Here is a 14,102-nt window from a genome sequence, read left to right on the forward strand (position 1 = left end):
AAAAAGGTAAGAGAAGATGGGCATGGATCTTCCAATTATAGAGATGCCAAGCACATCTACAGAGGTGTAATTACATAATTTAGAAGAAAAAGAAGACCATACAGATGCCTAAGGGGAGATTGTACTATGGAGATCTGAAGTGCGTGATACTTCTCACAAAGAGAATATATGCTGTACAAACTCAAGGTACTAGAGTCGGCTGCGCTTTTGATGATCACACTTGACAAATTGGTCAAGAACCATGGGGAAGAGGCTATCTTATGGAAAAAGAAAATGTTGCCTAGCCTTGAGCCCAACCATAAGGGGGATTACAAGGATGTCCTTGTAACTGCTACACAAATTTAGATAATCCTCGACAACCAACCCCTGCAGTGAAAGGAATGGTTTGAAAAGTGCCCAATCAAAGAGACCATACACCCAAACATAAATTTTCTCACACAAATACAACAAAAAAATGTGTGTAGAAATGTGTGGAAGAAATGTGTGGAAGCATAGATAAGAGGTTGGAGGAGGAAACTCCATGAAGATCTGTAAGGAGGGAGGAGGAGATGGGGCGAGGAGCTATGGAGGCGGTGTGGAGAAGAGAGAAAACACTAAAAATGAGGTCTCGGGTATTGTAAAGCAGCAGGTCATCGATACATGCGTCTACATAGGTGCTGATACAGACGTTGGTATACACACCAGTACATGGGTTGATAAAAGTATCGTTGGTATATGTGTCGTTATGAGCGTCGATATAGGCGTTGGTATTTGTGTCGATATAGGTTGGTATGTACGTCAAAAAAGGCATCGGTATACGCGCCAAAATTTAAACTTTTTCTTTGAATTTTGGTTTGAGCAATGTCTCCCTCCATATTTATCAATGCTTATACCGACGCTCACCGACGTAAAAAAAATGGCATCGGTAACCAAGTGATCCCTTATAGTGATTGCCAAATCTAAGAGTGAGAGATTTGCATGTGTTAGAGATAGAGTTATTCTATCGGTTCACTTCTTGAGGTTGAAAACCTCAAACAGTCTTTGTGCCCTGTCTGAGTCGCTTTCCCGAGTATTTACATTGGGTTAGTGCCAGAAAGCTATGCTATAGAGGAACATCGTAGAGACATGCTAACTCTCTCAGCCACCTCTCGCGATCTTGCTCTCAGCGACCTCCAAATCTTTGAGGATGTTACTTCCGCATCACCATCCACCTAGGTGCCATTGGATATTGCCGAGATAGGTTCTCTCTCTCTCTCTCTCTCTCTCTCTCTCTCTCTCTCTCTCTCCCCCCGGGGCCCGGGTCGCTCTCCTTTTCCTGTGTGTTTCACCTATGTGCACACCAAAGCCACTACGTCATGGGGTTAGGACACCAGGGGAACAAAAACTCAAGGGCCAAAGTAGTCATTGGGTTTAGATTAGAAGGCTTGGAGTAGGGTAATGTTGTGGTCATGCAATGCCAAATTTGGCATATTTACAAATTGTACTATTTGGTTGAGATTCTCCAGGCATAGTTGTGAGGTTCAAGGTATAGTTGGAATAAAAATTTCTTGTGTGACCGTGCAAGGCTATGATTGTTCATTTATCCCTATATGGAAATAGTGAGTGAGTGAGATTAGATATCTATTACTGATAACATTTAATGCTATGTTCTGACCCATCTGTGCCGAATGGACATGGGTACAACATGAATTCTGCTACCGTTATCACTTGGGTTAGAACCAAGAAAATAGGAGCCTTGGGAGATTACTCTAGTACTTATTATTGACTTGGTTCTGACTCTCATCATGTGACCTATTATGAACTCAACACATGGGCCAAAACCAAGCGAATAGAGATCTTAAGGGATTTTCCAAGCACACTATTCGATTGGTTTGGGCCCGTGTGTCTAAAGGACATGGATACTTTGTGAATTGTACTTCCATAATCACGCTGGAAGAACCAAGCAAATAGAAACCTTGAGGGATTCACCACGCTCACTATTTGCTTGGTTCTAACACCAAATACTATTCAATATATAATAGTAGTTTTGGCTTGTTGTTTCTTTAGTCCTTGAGATGGATGATGCAGGAGAGGATACATGTGCCAAAATTGTACATGTTCTTATATAGTTGAATATACGAGAGGGCTACTACCTAGATGCAATTGCAAATTTTGTAAGACCGACATGGGATTTGTGGAGGATGATGAAGCGGATCAGCATCTGCTTGCTGACACAACTATCCACAACACACTTCAGAGGGAATGGTCGAAGACACGTTCAATGAAGCAAAGTCCGGAGAAGCTGAATTGCCAATAGATGAGAAATTCCAATCGGCCACAAGACAACCTCGCTTGGAAAACCTGGGTATCCCTATGTCACCTAGAGCCTAGGTAGAGAATGGTGAGTATATTCACTTGTGGGGAAGGTCCATGCTAGAAATGGACAAGAATCATATGATAAAAGTTTTAAGGCATTCAGATGGTTTTAGAGATGGCCCAATGATGCAATATTGAGATCAATATGCTTGTTGAGAAGTGCTTGTGTATCAAGATAGTCTCCTTAGAAGAGCAAGAGACTCAAGGCAAGGGATTTTCAATGGAGTACAAGGCAAGGATGCTACATTTTCTTTGTAAGTTTGTAGAAAATTTCAAGTACTTGACTCTATTGTACGCATCTCACTTACGACCCATGAATGTTTTAATACTTTTTTTCAAATTATAATATACCACAAGGACTCATGACCATCTTCTCCCGCTCCGAACTCATGATTGTCACCACCTCGCATGGCTCTCCCCCGCATTTGGGTTTCCCCAAGCCCTTTGTTTTTTACTTTTTGGATGTTTTGTAAAGAACGTGTAATTTTTGATAGCTCCTTCTGCCTTGCTCTATGAATAAGTCATCTATAAGTCCATTGGTGTAACTCTATTAGGCTATTGGTTGTATCCTTGCCTCCCTTGTGTTTGGTGTGCTTAAAGTAACCCGTTCTTTCCATGTAGTGGGTATTTTCCATGTCTTGTGTGGACTATATTGGCAATTAGCCATATGCGTGGCAAAATATGGACCATGGTTGAACAATATGTGTTGCATTGGAATAAAACAAAATGGTGAGTAAAGTAGAGTTTTAAATTTTGTTTGCATATGGAGCATTCTAGCTCACCATGTATTGGGTGATATGCTGCCTACCCCACCCTGCCAGGTCTGCCTTCTTCCAATCCAAGAAGGCTGCTTGAAATGATGTGAGCTTACGTTCATCCCAAGAATGTTGTACAACATAGTGGAACATTTTACCAAGTGATTTTCACATGTTTGCCTTGTGATTTTGGATTTCCTCACCAGTAGAATTTTCTTTAACCACTATGTGTAACTGTCTCCATTTGTTGAAAAAGGTTTCTCCTCTCCTCTCTATCAGAATCTTTGAGGCTAAACCCAAGAAACCTTCTGGCCTTCATGTCACCTATCGATGCTTTCTTAGGTACCTTGTAACAATTTTGAGAAATCTTAGAGTCCTCTTTGATTTTTGACATTGCCTCCATGCAAAAAAATCTCTAAGATCACTCTCTCTGATGCTTTGATGACTCTTTTCGACTCACTCTTTGCCTTTAAGGTACATGAAAAACATATGCACAAATGAACCACCTTTGCTATGCCTTTTGGATAAATGAGAAGCCAGTTATGTGTGAAGAATTATCATTGTCGTGCCATGGCATGCATATAATATAATGAAATTGTCTTTAAAACTCACTTTCTATGCCTTATGGAACATTTGGAACAATTGCTATCATGTACATTGTGCTTGACCACCACTTGGCTAGGATGTGTGGGCTTGCTACAAAGTTGATGCCTTCTCTATACTCATGTGAAACAAAGTCCAATATCTAGCTCTCTCTCTTCCTCGAACCATGTCAATGAAGCAGCCTACATCATAAATAAACAAAGGCTCAATATTGGCTTCGTTGTGTAATTATATCAACTATGAGGCATCCCCCAAGGGGTCAAAATGAAGCAAACAAGGGCCTCTATTGTACTTTGATATTGTACTATGGAGAGAGAGAGAGAGAGAGAGAGAGAGAGAGAGAGAGAGAGAGAGAGAGAGAGAGAGAGAGAGAGAGAGAGAGAGAGAGAGAGAGATTATCTCCTAATTATTGAGGAGGTACTACATGCTTAATTTGTTGTTTGCTTTAATTGTACAGAAGACTCAATTAAAGCATGGAGGGTTTTACTTGCTAATTAGTATATATAACTACCTAGATTGTTGAGTAGTTAAGTGTTCGTTAGCAGCTGTACGGAATGCCTTTTCTTGACAAGTAGTTAATAGCCAAAAGAATTTATAATGTGCATGAATGTGTAGATGGTGAAGGTGTAGATGAACACACAGGGTAGAGAATTACACGACTGGTGCTAATCAACTAAGGGCGAAATTGGAAGCTTTTGTCGGCAATTACATTAATACTTGTCAAAATTTCTCGGTTTTCTTCAAGGCAAGCTCAAAATCTGTCGTGCTAATGCACCAGCCGGGTGGTGCCTGCTTAATAATTAGCTTCGACTTCCTCAGCTCAGCAATGGTGCTTTCTGCGGTCATGATCGATAGCTACTCTCCATTTGTTGTGAAGATGGGTCTTCAAGCCACATGCATCTGGATTTTGCAAGCTCGGCCTGAAAGTCTGCACACATTTGTGTGGTGGCTGGTCATGGCCCATTATCTTCAATTCTGTCACTTTTTTAGTGTTTCAACTTTCCTCAAAATGTCATTGTTTCCCATTATAATGAGGAAAGTTTGTGAGCCATATTGGACATCATTTTTGTCGAGTCCATTTATATTGCACTACACAATCTCAGTTCTTCAACAGATCCCTGCATCCCATTTCTTATACCTACGGGAAAGAAGAATCAACCTCCCAATCCGTTAGTCATGCTTCCAAATAAAATACCAATTATAGCAGAATTCAACATATGATGTACATTGCTCCTTGCACCCCCATTTATATTATATTTTATCACTATCACCCAGTGCTCGGGAGTCTTGCACTGCACAACGAGAGAGAGAGAGAGAGAGAGAGAGAGAGAGAGAGAGAGAGAGAGAGAGAGAGAGAGAGAGAGAGAGAGAGAGAGAGAGAGAGAGAGAGAGAGAGAGAGAGAGAGAGAGAGAGAGAGAGAGAGAGAGAGAGAGAGAGAGAGAGAGAGCTCATGCCTCACAATTGAGGGAGGCACAGAGCCTTGGTAGAGCAATGAAGGACCTTGCAAAACACACACATACACACACACAGTTCCATCTCCTTGAAGTGTTCCATATCTCTCTCTCTCTCTCTCTCTCCCCCCCCCCCCGCGACTTGGTTGGGATTCTCTCATTCAACACTTAGAAACTTGCCTTAGGCATTTTTTTTTTTTTTTAGATGTCTCTTTCATAAAGCCAGCTGCACCAATGAATCCCATTTTCATGAAAATGAATTGCACTCAATATATAGGAAAATTTGGAATGTACATATGAGACAAAGAGGACTAGAGCCTACAACTGTCCACCCAGCCATGCCCTATAAAGTCCCTGCATTGCTAATAATAGGCCCCCCTTGACCACATGGCTCCATCCTGACGCTTGGCCTGCCCAGTCCTACCCTAGGTCTGATATTACTCCTTCATTACTCCCCTTGAAAATTGTTTTGGTCCTCAAAAATAAAAGTGGTGATATCTTCATAAGAACACTAATGTTTTCCATAGTGGCATCGCATGGATCTAGCTGCTTGTTGGACCAAAACATGGTTCAATAAGAGGTTCAATGAAACCAAGAGTAACATCTTGATTCTCCACATTGTTGTCCCTTTGCAACCGTCTTGTGTAACTGGCTCATATACAACATAGTGTGGAGACTCCATTTAGAACTCATATGAGCATGCTAAACAAGCTATCCCAATTAGGATGTACCCAAAAGAGTACCACCTTTCAATTTCCATGAAAGTAACAGGCTGATGTAACTTATCATCAAAGTAGAAGTCCTTGACTTGTTACCTTATTGCATCAGTAAACAACCCCACCATAACTAGTGTTCAAGGTTGAGAACCTGACTTATACATGAAGAGACTAAACCTTCTCACAAACATGCTTTATCTTGTGGTAAGTAAACTCCAACTAGAGCAATAGATGCTTGCTAATTGGATTTCTTGGTGCTAATGTACACTCTGTGCATATCCTTTAGCATAGGATTACATTCGTAATCTTCCTATCCTCTTTGGATAACTGACAATACTGAGGTGTGTTCTCCATGATTTACAGACAATTTTCCAAAATGACTAATAAACGAGGATTACAATGTCGTACAACATTACTAAGGAATCAACAATGTCATGAATAACCATCTTGGTTAACTTGAAAGATCCACAAGCACCCAAACCGAGCCATGACCTCTACTCATAGATCCAAAAGGAATCTCATAGAGATACTGCACATAGAGTGCAAAATTCTTCATAAGCAACTAATGTCATGAATATGCATGCCGCTCCAAATCAGACTTTGCTAAACACTAGGGCCCATAACACCTAGTGTGTGTGAATTTAGCAAAAATAGATTTGAACCTGCATATCCATGTCCGTCCCGGTCCTTGGCCAGACATTGGACCATAACACCTAGGTACCAATGAAACATGTTCATCAATAGAACAAAGGCTTGCTACAAGTATAAACAACTATTCGTTAAATTTGTCTAACAATACTTGTACCTTAACAAGTCTAACTAGGTATCCGTTAAAGTTATTTAACAATACTTGTATTTTAACAAGTCTGACTAGGTATCCAACAATTTCTAGCCACTGACATTGTTTCGGATACGGCTTGCTCGAAATGGTCTTATAAACGGATTTGACCAGCACCTATAGACTTTGTGGCAACACATAATTAAAATAGCAGGCGCTAGTGTCAATCCTAGAGAGTCATATTCTCCACATGAGGAATATGTCTCAAATAATAATGTTTGGAAAAAGAAAAATCTTCAAGTACGAGATGTACTTGTGTGTGGAGGTTATTGCAAACACGCTACGATATGTATGAGAGGGACCCTCCTTAACCTTGCTTCACACTAGCTAAAACAAACTCCTTGAGTTCCTAGACCATGTTGTATCCCATGTGACAACATGTGCCAAAATTGCATAATGCAAGATTGTGTACTGGACACTATCTTGACACTATGGTCCAAAACACTTTGCTCCTACATGACCTTTCCATGTCTCTTAAACAGAAATGGATGAAACATAGAAGATTATGCATCCTACTTGGAAAGGTAAGAACAACATATTCAAAAGAGAAACAAAACCAATACTTGAAGGGGGAACATAGTGTTCACTTACCTGTAGTCAATGGCACCGGCCCAAATTTCCCGCCTGCAAAGGCCTAGGAATACTAATAAAAAAATAGTGAAATTCAAGTAGTATTGCACATGTAACCATGGATGTTGCCTTTGCTCCAAACCCCTTGGTTAAAATCTACATTGTCAAACCCCTTGGTTAGGCTTTGCGGGAAAACTTTCCTTGAAAGTGCAAGTGTGAAGATTCCAAGAATTGGCCATCAAAACTTAATAAGTGATTTATTAATCTTGAGTTATGTCTTATCCCAAAACTATACTTGCATAGACACTCTTAGTGCTATAGGTAAAATAGGAGAACCACTCAAGTTAGAATTGTATTGACAATTGGATCTTTTCTACACCCAAAAATCCATAAGCTCGGGTTTTTGTGAATAGCCGTGCTGTTTGAAATGCTTGCTTCATCTATACACCTTAGTAGCTATAAGCCTTTACGAGTTTAAGACTATAAAAAACTCAACATGATCTTCACACTTAAAGTATGTAGTGTTAAAATAACACCCAAAAAATCAATAATGGCAAGACTCTTGATTGTCCATTAGAATCTATGGGTACTCAATTGGATAGAATTGTTTGATCTTGAAATAAATCATTGATGGATTACAAATAGATGTCTCTTAGCCATTCTAAAATAGGTGGCTCTTAGTCCTTCAAAAGCCCTTCCTGTTACCATATTGACATAGAAAGTCTTTTGTAAAATCATGCCTAATTTCACCTTTCTCGTAGAGAATTAGGGGAGGGAGAGAGAGAGAGAGAGAGAGAGAGAGAGAGAGAGAGAGAGAGAGAGAGAGAGAGAGAAAATGCTGGGATGAGGAAAAATACTTATTCAACTGTATTGTATGCCCCCTGCGTATGCCTTTGTGCAGGCAAAGATTGTGTGGTAGCTTATCCTATAAGCGTACAACAATGTACTTGTACAGCGCTCTTGTAGAGAGAGGTACCATAAATCACATCTTGACCCACTTTCCTGGTATGTGATCATGACTGTATGAGGGTAAAGTATGACGCTTTGCCTATGAATAAACATAAATAAAAATGTTTTAAGGCATCAATAATTGACCTCGTCCTTGAGAGAGTAGCTAGTGCTATAGCGAAAGCGTAAACAAGTTTGGGGTTCATGCGTCCATCATACTAGTATGAAATGCATACATATCAAAAAGTAGAATAAGAAGCCCTTAGCTTCAATGTCTCAACCATGTGAGCCCCTGGTATACGTGCCTTGCATGATTCCAATGGCATGGATACATAACAATGCAACATTACATGAACTTTGAGCTTATATCCAAGTAGTGCCAAAGATGCGTGGCATTATTGTTGACCTGAAGTCAATCAATAATACTTTGGTACATGAGAGAAGGCTTGCTTTGCATGAAGTCTGGCAAAGCACTTTGCTTTGCATCGTTGAGAAATCTTTTTCTTGTAAAAGGTTAAATTACAAAAGAAACAATCATAACTTGAAATTTACTAACCTTGTTGTCCACTTGTGGCCAGGTTGTTGGTAATTTGCTCGAATCTGGCTCATAGCCATATGTATTGCTGGAATGTGTTGCCGTATGTATCATATACGGCCTCGTGTGATGTAAAAACTTGCAGACATCTTGACACGTATTTCCAAGTTTGTAAGCTAAAATCATATTCCAAACTATGAAAATCGCGATGCCAAATGCCGAAAGAGAAGCCTGGCTTCACATACGTACTCATGGAGTTATGATGCTCATCGCTAACAGATACTCTTGCCAATTTACAATGGCATATCAAAAGAAAGTCAACCTTGTCTAGCATTCACAGATAATTGTCCTTGTCGAATTATACAACGTATTGAAAAAAAAAAACTTGCAAGGTATGTACCTTGTACCTCCTTGGCTTGATTACTATTGTCCTTGACCATATAGTTTTGTCTTGATCAACAAAAGGTTCGACAAACTTTACTTCGGACCATGTCCTAGCAAAAAAATGCAAACCCAAAACACGAAAAATAGAGAACTCCTATCGGCTTCTCAATTTGTAGCTAGTGGTCGGCCATGCCGAGGAGTGAACCATGACGAGTAAATTTTCCCCCTTCGTTAAGCAAAGGTAGGTGAAAATAAATGTGCATGACAAGTCACATGCCATGCATTAACTTTCCTTTTGGCAATTGGATGACTACTGCATTGAGTTTGGAAATCTTGCCTAGGATTCGTGCTCTAGAAAATCCAAAACTTTGAACTAGAGAGAAACTTTTTTGTTGTTTTGTAAATAAAAACAACTAGTCATCCACACCGAGCATCTTTGCCTTACATGCACAATCCTTGCTTGTACCTTCATGCAACATGTCTTGCCTAAACACCATGATATATATCTACAAGGACTTTGACTTTCTCCCTCTTGTCCAAAACAAGCGCATGGTAAAATTTTTACAAATGAAATCAAAACTTGTTGGACCTTTTGGATTTAGAACGTACTCATCAAGATATATCCATTGATACATAGTATGCCATTAGATTCCTTATATTTTAGAAGATTTTAATTTTTTTCACAACTCCGTCTCATAAATGGAATCTCTCCCCACATTTCAACCCAGGGGCGTCCAATAGGAAATATGTAACATAGCACATGCGAACAAAATAGGGGTTTTATAATTAGGTACATTTACAAAAAAATCTTACATAAAGGGTTTTTTAATTGAGAAAGTGAAAAATTCTATACATTAGGGCTAATATTTTTACAAAAATGCATACATAATGGGTACATATACTGCTAAAAAATATACAAGTAAGGAATTATTTAAATACCTCTTGTTCACACGTGCTATATGCAATTTTTACATAGTGGACTCCCCGAGATTTCAACTTTAGTGGGGAGGCCATAACTTCTACAAATCAGCTCTAAATTTGTTGGAGTTTGGGAATTTAGAATCTACTTTCTTAGATCTTTTCAATGATATGTTGGTTGATAGGGTTTTGAAAAAGCGTTTCCGTACTTCATCATGTCACCCATTTTGGACAAGAGAGGTAAAGTCAAACGTCCTTATATTCCCCTTTGAGAGTCCAAAGTTTCTCGAATGAGAACAAGAGATCATGCATCCATGCAAAACCTTTCTCCCTCCTCCATAGCCTCTTCCTTCCTTGAGCTATGATACCAATATGAGACAGAGCGGACTAGAGCGTGCAACTCTCCACCCAAACATGCCCTATAAAGGTCCCGTCTTGCTAATAACAGGTCCACCCTTGACCGCATGACTCCGTCCTAGCCCTTGGCCTGCCTGGCCCTACCCTAGGCCTGACAGTACAGGTAACGTTGACTAGGATGGACATGGATGCAATGATCGGAGACATGCATACATGACTATATGCCTTCATATATATGAGGGACATATTCTATTAAAAAATGGATGAGCTTATCTTTTGCTCGGGGCACAAGTAATCATGATATTATTCTGCTAATTCTCTGCAAAGGGGCCTAATCTACCTACAATACTATTGGATCTCTTTGCTGTTTTTTTTCTCGTATTTTCTTGCACTAGTACTATTGTGTAGTAAATCTCTACTGGCTTGATCTCATGTGTTATATTATTTGTACCAATTCTCCCAATTAATACGGCAAAAAATGATCGCCACATGAAAAGGTGGTTGCTATAAGAAATTGAGAGAATCATGTGTACCTTCTCTTTGCTTCCAATTAAGGAAGTCGACGTTTTATGCATGCATAACTTGCTTACTACTGTTGTGTGGCTACTCTTTAAGCTTGCAATGAATACTAATGAGGGCGTCATGTTTGTTTTACGTCTGAAATCCTATTCCAAAACTTGTGGAAATTCTATTTTTTAGAAAAATTGATGAATTTAATACATGCTAATAACTTGGCTAGGGGAGAGATCCATTTAAATTGTATTTTCCTTGCCAGGTGCTAGGCATGATAGTACAATATTACCCTCTTGGTATTCTACAAAGAGGGCTTCGAACGACATCATCAATCCAACATATGGTGTGTCTTTCTTGAATTGAAACCTCATGTCATTGCTAGTTAATGAGACCTAAATTCAACGAATAAAAACCGTACATACCACAATACAAACTGATCGTAATCTCAAAACACAATAGTACTCTAATATGTGAAAGAAATTGCTATCATATGCTAGAAATACTATATTTGGAAAATACTTAAAAATGCTATGGATACAAGCATGCTGAGGGTGAGTTGGAGGTCCAATACACCTATTGCTAGTGCCATTTAGAGTGTCTTTGATGTTATACCAATGTCTTTTCTTGGGTTTGTTTCATACTAGGATGTGTCCAGAATGTGCAAACCCTATTTGAACAAACGCAACATGAACGTTTCCTTTCAGTGACAAAGTAACACACATGAGCATCTGCAGCAATTGAGAAACATGCATCATGGACAGTGGGATCATAACTGCACTCTACACTAAAAGCCCATTCCGCATCAACATCATCATCATAATCTCCTTTCACAGAAGACTCAACAGTAGCTGCATGTGTAGTGGAACCAACATTAGTAGTGGAATGAGCCTCTTTTCTTCTTAGCCTCTTTGGCCTTCAACAACTTAGGACACTGCTTGATCAAATGATCATTAGATTTACACAACGCACCTTCTTTTTTCCCTTATCACTAGAATTTCCAGAAAAATTGATGCCAGCACAAGCATTAGGAACATGTGATTTACCACTCGTAGAAGAACCATGAGAAGTGGCTACGTTGCTGTTACCACATTTTCTTTGAGGGCCTGTTCAACTTCACACTGTCTAGTCGTGTTTTTTTCTAGAAAGTGACTTTTGCAACAACAATGTGCATAATGCATCAAACTTGGCAAATTCTGGATTTCCTTGGGTCATGAGTCTTCAAGTACTAGCAAAAGTCATGTAAGAATCTGACAAAACATCAAGAACAATGTGAAATGACTTCATGTGCAGAAATAAGTTGCTCATTGATATCCTTGACACTAGGAAGGAAATTGTCCATGTCATCTTCCTCATGCATAATCTTTGACTCTAGCTCTTTACGCAACAATGCAATTTTTACCTCATTGCAACTTGCATAAAGACCAGCTAGAATATCTCAAGCATGCAAATTTCATTGAATGAATGTGAGCAGTAATAGTGAACTTCACAGACAATGAAATCAATGCATGAGCATGTGCATCTTTTACATCCCAATGATCTTGCTCAACCCTAGGTAAAACAACTATGACAACAGCAATCCTGCCACCAAAACCTGCAACATCTTTAACATCGCCTACATCCTCATAACTAGGACATATATCAATGCCCTGCAAAATGTTCCAAACACTCTTTTACACATGGACATGTTGCATCATGTAAGCCCACATAGGGTAATTGTCCCCATCCAATCTGTCCTCCACAACAAACATTTTGAACACATCTTTGTTGTTGTCAGCCATGGAGAATGCTCCACATGATGTGAAAATTGCCCAAAAAGAGGATAAATGAAGTTGGAACAACACATGCTATATAACACAAACCATAGAAGACTATAAGGGACACGTTATGCAAAAAACGACACTGATTTTTTTTTGTGAAAAATGAAAAAATAGCCTGTGCAGTAGTTGGTGTAGTGGAAATGAAGACCGAAATGAGCCCGAATCAAAAATTTGAGAAAACATAGCTCTATGAGCTTTCCCAAAATATCTATCGACATTTGAACACTCACTAAAGCTCACAAAAATTGGAGAAATTGAGAAGGCATGTGTTGGAGTTGTTGGCGACTAAGCGCGAGAAGACACAACCTGCTCTGATACCAATTGTTGGAATTAGGGTTGCAAGAAAACACACATGGCTTGGACAAAACAAAGAGTGTATTACCTAGTGTGCAATGGAAAGATAGATAGCCCTATAATGATGGACATATATACAATGCACGGGGGAAAAAACTCCTAATGAGGGAAAAAATGCCTCGGCGGTCCTAAGTGTGTTCACACACATCACTACCAGAGGTATATGGTAACACTACTTACCAGAGAGCCCAAAGTGACCAAACAAGCTCCAAATCAGATACAACTCAGTAGGTAGGTAGGATTAAGGGGTACATCTTCAACTTCAAGCCATCAACAAAGCCAAATGTTAGGCATATTGATCACAATTAGGTATCTAAAGTGTCATCCAAAAACACTTATAGAAAAGTCGGACCAAATCAGTCCATAACTTGGAAAATTGGGGAAACAAGAGACAAAATTGTCTAAATTTAAAAAGAAATTTACCTGTGTGCTACGATAGACTATAGGAATAAGAGCCCACAGTTTTAATCCCGAATGCTACCCAACATGGATCGTGATCCATGACCCCATCATGGTTGACCAAGCACAAACCACGTCACCTGATCCCAAACATCAAGGATAACCTAACCCTAGAGTTTCAAGTCATTTGGATTTCAAAATCCTTACCAAAATGCCAAAAATCTCTAAGTCTGAGAAAAATTCCAAAATTTGGCATAAAATCACAATTAGTGATACATATCCAAAAAGAAGTGAACGATAACATCCCCAACTTATGCTCAATCAGATGGTATCACCAAAAGTCCAAAATGTTATTAAACATGGATCGCAATCCATGACCCCCTAAGCTAGATTTAACTTGTAGCAGCTTGCCCTAGTGCATGTAGCTAGCCTAGATGCAATGGTGAAGTTTGGACCAAATTGGGCTTGTTTTGATCAAGTTATACTCATTTTTCAGTTTATGGTCAAAATTTACATTTTTCGACTTTTCTCGACAACTTGATGGCTAACTTCTGGAGCCAATTTTTGAAATGTTTGATCATAGAATGCCTCACAAATGACCCAGGAAAA

Source organism: Adiantum capillus-veneris, chromosome 9 (assembly GCF_014529385.1).
Source record: "Adiantum capillus-veneris isolate H3 chromosome 9, ASM1452938v2, whole genome shotgun sequence".
NCBI classification, from domain to species: domain Eukaryota; kingdom Viridiplantae; phylum Streptophyta; class Polypodiopsida; order Polypodiales; family Pteridaceae; genus Adiantum; species Adiantum capillus-veneris.